Consider the following 6,000-nt stretch of genomic DNA (forward strand, 5'->3'; position numbering starts at 1 on the left):
TTTGCCATCATAATATGTGATCTTCTGATTCATGTTAAGAGTTATTTCAAGATATGCATAACTTACATGGAGGGCACATATCAAAAGCAGACCTGGTTCCTCTTTGAGTGCACCCCATGGGTGCTCCACTCATGGGCTGTGTCTACATTGGCACCCTTTTCCAGAAAAGGGATGCTAATGAGACACTTCGGAATTGCAAATGCCGCGGGGGATTTAAATATCCCCGCAGCATTTGCATGAACATGGCTGCTGCTTTTTTCCGGCTCAGGGTTTTGCTGGAGAAACGCGCCAGTCTAGATGGGATCTTGCGGAAAATAAACCCTTTTCTGGAAGATCCCTTATTCCCACTTTCAAGTAGGAATAAGATCCTCCGGAAAAGGGCGCTTTTTCCGGAGGATCGGGGCCAGTGTAGACGCTCTTTTCTGGCTTTTCTAAAAGCCGGAAAAAAGCGGCGGACATTTTTATTTAAATGCCGCGGGGGATATTTAAATCCCCCGCGGATTTCCCTATTACGATCTCTGAAATTAACATGCCCCTTTCGGAAAAGGGGCCAATGTAGACGAGCCCAACTAGTTTTGAATGAAGACACATTATGTTGCGCTGACTACACTCTAATGTCACATTTTAAAAAAATCACCCCAATTTTCCTATTCATAGGAAAATCAAGAGTTAAATTGTAGAGTCTTGCTGGACTTTTCAACAGATATGAATCATTGGCCCCTGGCTCCTTTAACTTAAATTAGTTCAGTTCTGGCCATCATTGTTAGTCATTTACCCTGGTGAAGTGAACTCACTACACAATATACTGCACTGAGGGATAACCTGAAATGGTCACAGAGAAAATGAACATAATGCTGATGATGATCATGTTTGCAAAGAGCACATTTAGTTCTGAATTTTGTAACAAGGACAGACTTGTCTTTGTAAAATATTTTAGAAATGGAGAAAACTAATACTACTGAATTCTTCAGTTAGTGTCAGAACCCAACTCATGAAAAAAGAAAAAAGCTATTTCAATCTTTGTCACCTCTCGTAAATCTCATACAGTGATCTCATTACCTTTTAGCAGCTCCAACAACAGTGCTTTTATCCAACCATTTTGAACTAAGATTTGTAGAACACTTTATTGGCTTTTTAAAATCAGAATTTCAAATTTGCCTATAAAAATGAAGCAGCCTAGCTCTTGTGCCTCCCAATGAGAGAACCAGAAAAATACATAAAAGATAATATAATGCAACCAAAATTCAAAGTTTGAAATGCCATCTTCATTTGACATCTAAATCAATAGCTTCTTATTGTCAGCAGGATGGGAGAGTAGCAATAAATAATGCAGTTTCTAACTGTGATAGAAATGTAGCCGTGTTAGTCTGGGGTAGTTGAAGCAAAATGCAGAACAATGTAGCACTTTAAAGACTAACAAGATGGTTTATTAGATGATGAGCTTTCGTGGGCCAGACCCACTTCCTCAGATCAAATAGTGGAAGAAAGTAGTCACAACCATATATACCAAAGGATACAATTAAAAAAATGAACAAATATGAAAAGGACAAATCACATTGCAGAACAGAAGGGGGATGCGGGGGGGGGGGGGGGGGGGAGGAAGGAAGGTAAGTGTCTGTGAATTGATGATATTAAAGGTAGGGAGAGTGGGATGTTTGTGAGTTAATGGTATTACAGGTGATAATTGGGGAAACTGTCTTGGTAATGGGTGAGATAGTTCAAATTCTTGTTAAGTCCTTGTTGGCAAGTATCGAATTTTAACATGAATGACAGTTCAGAGGATTCCCTTTCAAGTGCAGATGTAAAAGGTCTTTGTAGCAGAATGCAGGTGGCTAAGTCATTTAGAGAGTGTCCTTTCTGGTTAAAGTGGCAAGAAACTGTTTTCTTTTTGTGATCTTGTCTGATATCTGTTTTGTGGGCATTAATCCTTTGGCGAAGTGTCTGAGATGTTTGTCCAATGTACATAGCAGACGGACACTTTCGGCACATGATAGCATAGATTATATTTCTGGATGCGCAGGAATATGTGTTCTTGATCTTATAACTCACTTGGTTAGGTCCAATAATGGTATCAGCAGAATGAATATGTGGACAAAGCTGGCAACGGGGTTTGTTGCAAGGGAAGGTACCAGGGTTGGTATTAGTGTGGTATGTCCTGTGGTGGTTGGTAAGAATCATCTTGAGGTTAGGTGGTTGTCTATAGGAGACTATGGGTCTGTCTCCCAGAGCCTCTTTGAGTATGGTATCCTGTTCCAATATAGGCTGTAGTTTATTGATAATGTGTTGGACAGGTTTAAGTTGGGGGTTGTAGGTGATGACAAGTGGTGTTCTATTGTTGGTTTTCTTGGGTCTGTCTTGAAGTAGATGGTTTCTAGGTATTCGTCTGGCTCTTTCAATTTGCTTTTTTATTTCTCTGGGTGGGTAGTTGAGATTTATAAATGCTTGGTAGAGATCCTGAAGCTTCTGGTCTCTGTCAGTGGGGTTAGAGCAGATGCGGTTGTATCGAAGGGCTTGGCTATAGACGATGGATCGTGTGGTGTGTTCTGGATGGGAGCTGGATGCATGTAGGTAACTGTATGAGTCGGTGGGTTTTCTGTAGAGAGTGGTGTCTAATTTTCCATTGTTGATTTGTATGGTGGTGTCCAGGAAGTGGATCTCTCGTGTAGAATGGTCCAGGCTGAGGTTGATGGTGGGGTGTAGGTTGTTGAAATCTCTGTGGAATATCTCCAGTGTTTCTTGGCCATGTGTCCAGATCATAAAGATGTCATCGATGTACCGTAGGTAGAGGAGGGGTGAAAGGGGACGGGAGTTGAGGAAACGTTGTTCTAGGTCAGCCATAAAGATGTTAGCATACTGTGGGGCCATGCGTGTACCCATGGCTGTGCCGCTGATCTGGAGGTATAAGTTGTTCTCAAACTGGAAATAATTGTGGGTGAGAACAAAGTTACATAGGTCTGCTATCAGGTTGGCAGTAGTGTCCTCTGGGATAGTGTTTCTAATTGCTTGTAATCCGTCTTCATGTGGGATGTTGGTATATAGAGCTTCTACATCCATGGTGGCAAGGATGGTATTATTGGGGAGGTTATCGATGTTTTGTAGTTTCCTTAGGAAGTCAGTAGTGTCTTGGAGATAGCTGGGGGTATTGGTTACGAAGGGTTTGAGAAGAGTGTCTACATAGCTGGATAGACCAGTAGTGAGCGTGCCAATACCAGAGATGATGGGACGTCCGGGGTGCCCAGGTTTATGGATCTTGGGAAGTAGATAGAACAATCCTGGTCGGGGGTCAGAAGGTGATTCTGTGAGGATTTGTTCCCGAGTAGCTGTGGGGAGTCTTTTAAGGAGACAGTGTAGTTTCTTTTGGTAGTCCAAGGTGGGGTCAGAGGGGAGAGGTTTGTAAAATGTGGTGTTCGAGAGTTGTCTGGTTGCCTCCTGGTTATAGTCAGCCTTATTCATAATGACCACAGCACCCCCTTTGTCAGCTGGTTTGATTACAATGTCCAGGTTGTTTTTGAGACTCTGGATGGCATGGTGTTCAGCGCGGCTAAGATTGTGTGTCGCTTGTTGTCGTTTGCGAATAATGTCAGTCTGTGCGTTGTTGCGGAAGCTGTGTATATAGAAATCCAGATTGTAATTCCGACCGTCAGGGGGAGTCCATATAGAATTATTTTTCCTTTGGTGTTGGTAGGGGGGATCTGGTAGGTCAGATTGATGTTCAGTGGTGGTTTGGAAATATTCTCGGAGACGGAGGCGGCGAAAAAAAGCCTCAAGGTCACCACAAAATTGTATCCAGTTTGTGGGGGACGTGGGGCAGAAAGAGAGACCCCGGGACAAGACAGACTCTTCTGCTGGATTGAGTTTGTAGTTGGAGAGGTTAACAATATTATCCGGTGGGTTGAGGCAGTTGCTGTTGTAGCCAGTGGTATGGAGCAGGTTAGAAAATTTATTGTCTTTTCTTTGTTGTAGGGAATAGAAGTGTGTATAGTAGATTTCTTGTCTGGTGGAACAAAAGTCTTGCAAGGTGTCAGTCGGTGTCAGACACTTCGCCAAAGGATTAATGCCCACAAAACAGATATCAGACAAGATCACAAAGAGAAAACAGTTTCTTGCCACTTTAACCAGAAAGGACACTCTCTAAATGACTTAGCCACCTGCATTCTGCTACAAAGACCTTTTACATCTGCACTTGAAAGGGAATCCTCTGAACTGTCATTCATGTTAAAATTCGACACTTGCCAACAAGGACTTAACAAGAATTTGAACTTTCTCACCCATTACCAAGACAGTTTCCCCAATTATCACCTGTAATACCATTAACTCACAAACATCCCACTCTCCCTACCTTTAATATCAGCAATTCACAGACACTTACCTTCCTTCCTCCCCCTCCCCCCCCCCCCCCCCCCCGCATCCCCCTTCTGTTCTGCAATGTGATTTGTCCTTTTCATATTTGTTCATTTTTTTTAATTGTATCCTTTGGTATATATGGTTGTGACTACTTTCCTCCACTATTTGATCTGAGGAAGTGGGTCTGGCCCACGAAAGCTCATCATCTAATAAACCATCTTGTTAGTCTTTAAAGTGCTACATTGTCCTGCATTTTGTTTCTAACTGTGTCATTGGTAAATTTCCACCTACCTTTTGCAGACTGAATATCAGTAGTTCAGGTTGTTATCAGTTCTGGACTCTTAAAACAGGTCCAGGATTGTTCATTACTAACAGGATATAAATATCTTTTTCTGGGAAAGCGACACATTCTGCCTTCTCTGCTATTTGGTGTATTTTTAGTTTTGATGAAAGCCAAGTATGAGACCAGGAAAAACTGCTACATTAATGATCCAAGGTAAACTTGCAGCACTTTGCATGGAGAATTTTGATCCACATGCCAATACAGAGAAAGTAGCAAACCTAATTTCCTCTCAACTGAACTTGAAATTTACCATGCCCTCTTTATTTCATTGTTTGTTATAACTCAGAGAATTGATGAGCATCTGTTGTTTGGAAAACAAAACAAAACAAAAAAAAGATGAATCTCGCAACTCCCTCTATAATGAGAATGTATGACTCACTCAGACACAATTTGGCCATGTGCCACTAGGCAATCTATTATAATATTAACCATTTTATTGTCAACCAGTTATAAGACTGTGCACTGTAAAATATTCCAAATTATAAATGTGAGTTACAGTTTTTTCCTGCAGTTGTTTTGGCTGCAAGACATACTTTTAAAATGAGTGGTGGAAAATAGTCAAACAGTAAACTTGAAGGGAAAAGCTCTGAGAACTTGATGTTGAGCTGTCACCAATAAAGATGCCTCAACAAGTGAGTTCTGTTATAACTGATCATTTAACGAACATGGTGTGTGAACTGCATACCTTATGCAAGCAAAGGTGCCCTTTGTTCAACTTCGAGAAAGATGACTGAATACAAATATTCATTCCTGACCTTTGTGTGTTGCTGATGTAAGTGTTGCTGTGTGTGCATGTATGTGCATGTGTGTGCATGCTTGCACACCTTAAGAGTAGATGTACATTTCACTGGAATGGGACAGTAAACAAGGGCACAGACTCATTTAGAAAATCTGAAAGCCAGACACAAATTTCTAAACTTTAATCAATTTATTGTTAATGCTGTTGTGTGAACTCTCCTATATCCAGTGTATGCTTTGCTATTGGTGCCACAGTCAGAGGCCATGTCACAAGTGCTGGAACAGAAGGGGTCAATTTCATTTTTATTTGTTAACTAATGAGAAAATACAGATAGCCCCAGTCCTTAAGAGCTCCCCTTACAAATGCTTGCTGTAGGTGGGTCTTGTCCCCCTCTCGTGGCTGATCCAAATAAAGGTTAATGAGTCAGCTACAGTTGCCAGCTAAGGGACATAAGGCTAGATTTCAATAGTATTTAGGCACCTAAAGCTGCAGAGAGGCATCTAATAGGATTTTCAAAAGCACATAGATGATTATGGAAATCCCATTAGGCTCCTGGTTGCGTATTTAAGTGCCT

This window comes from Pelodiscus sinensis, chromosome 2 (assembly GCF_049634645.1).
Source record: "Pelodiscus sinensis isolate JC-2024 chromosome 2, ASM4963464v1, whole genome shotgun sequence".
NCBI classification, from domain to species: domain Eukaryota; kingdom Metazoa; phylum Chordata; order Testudines; family Trionychidae; genus Pelodiscus; species Pelodiscus sinensis.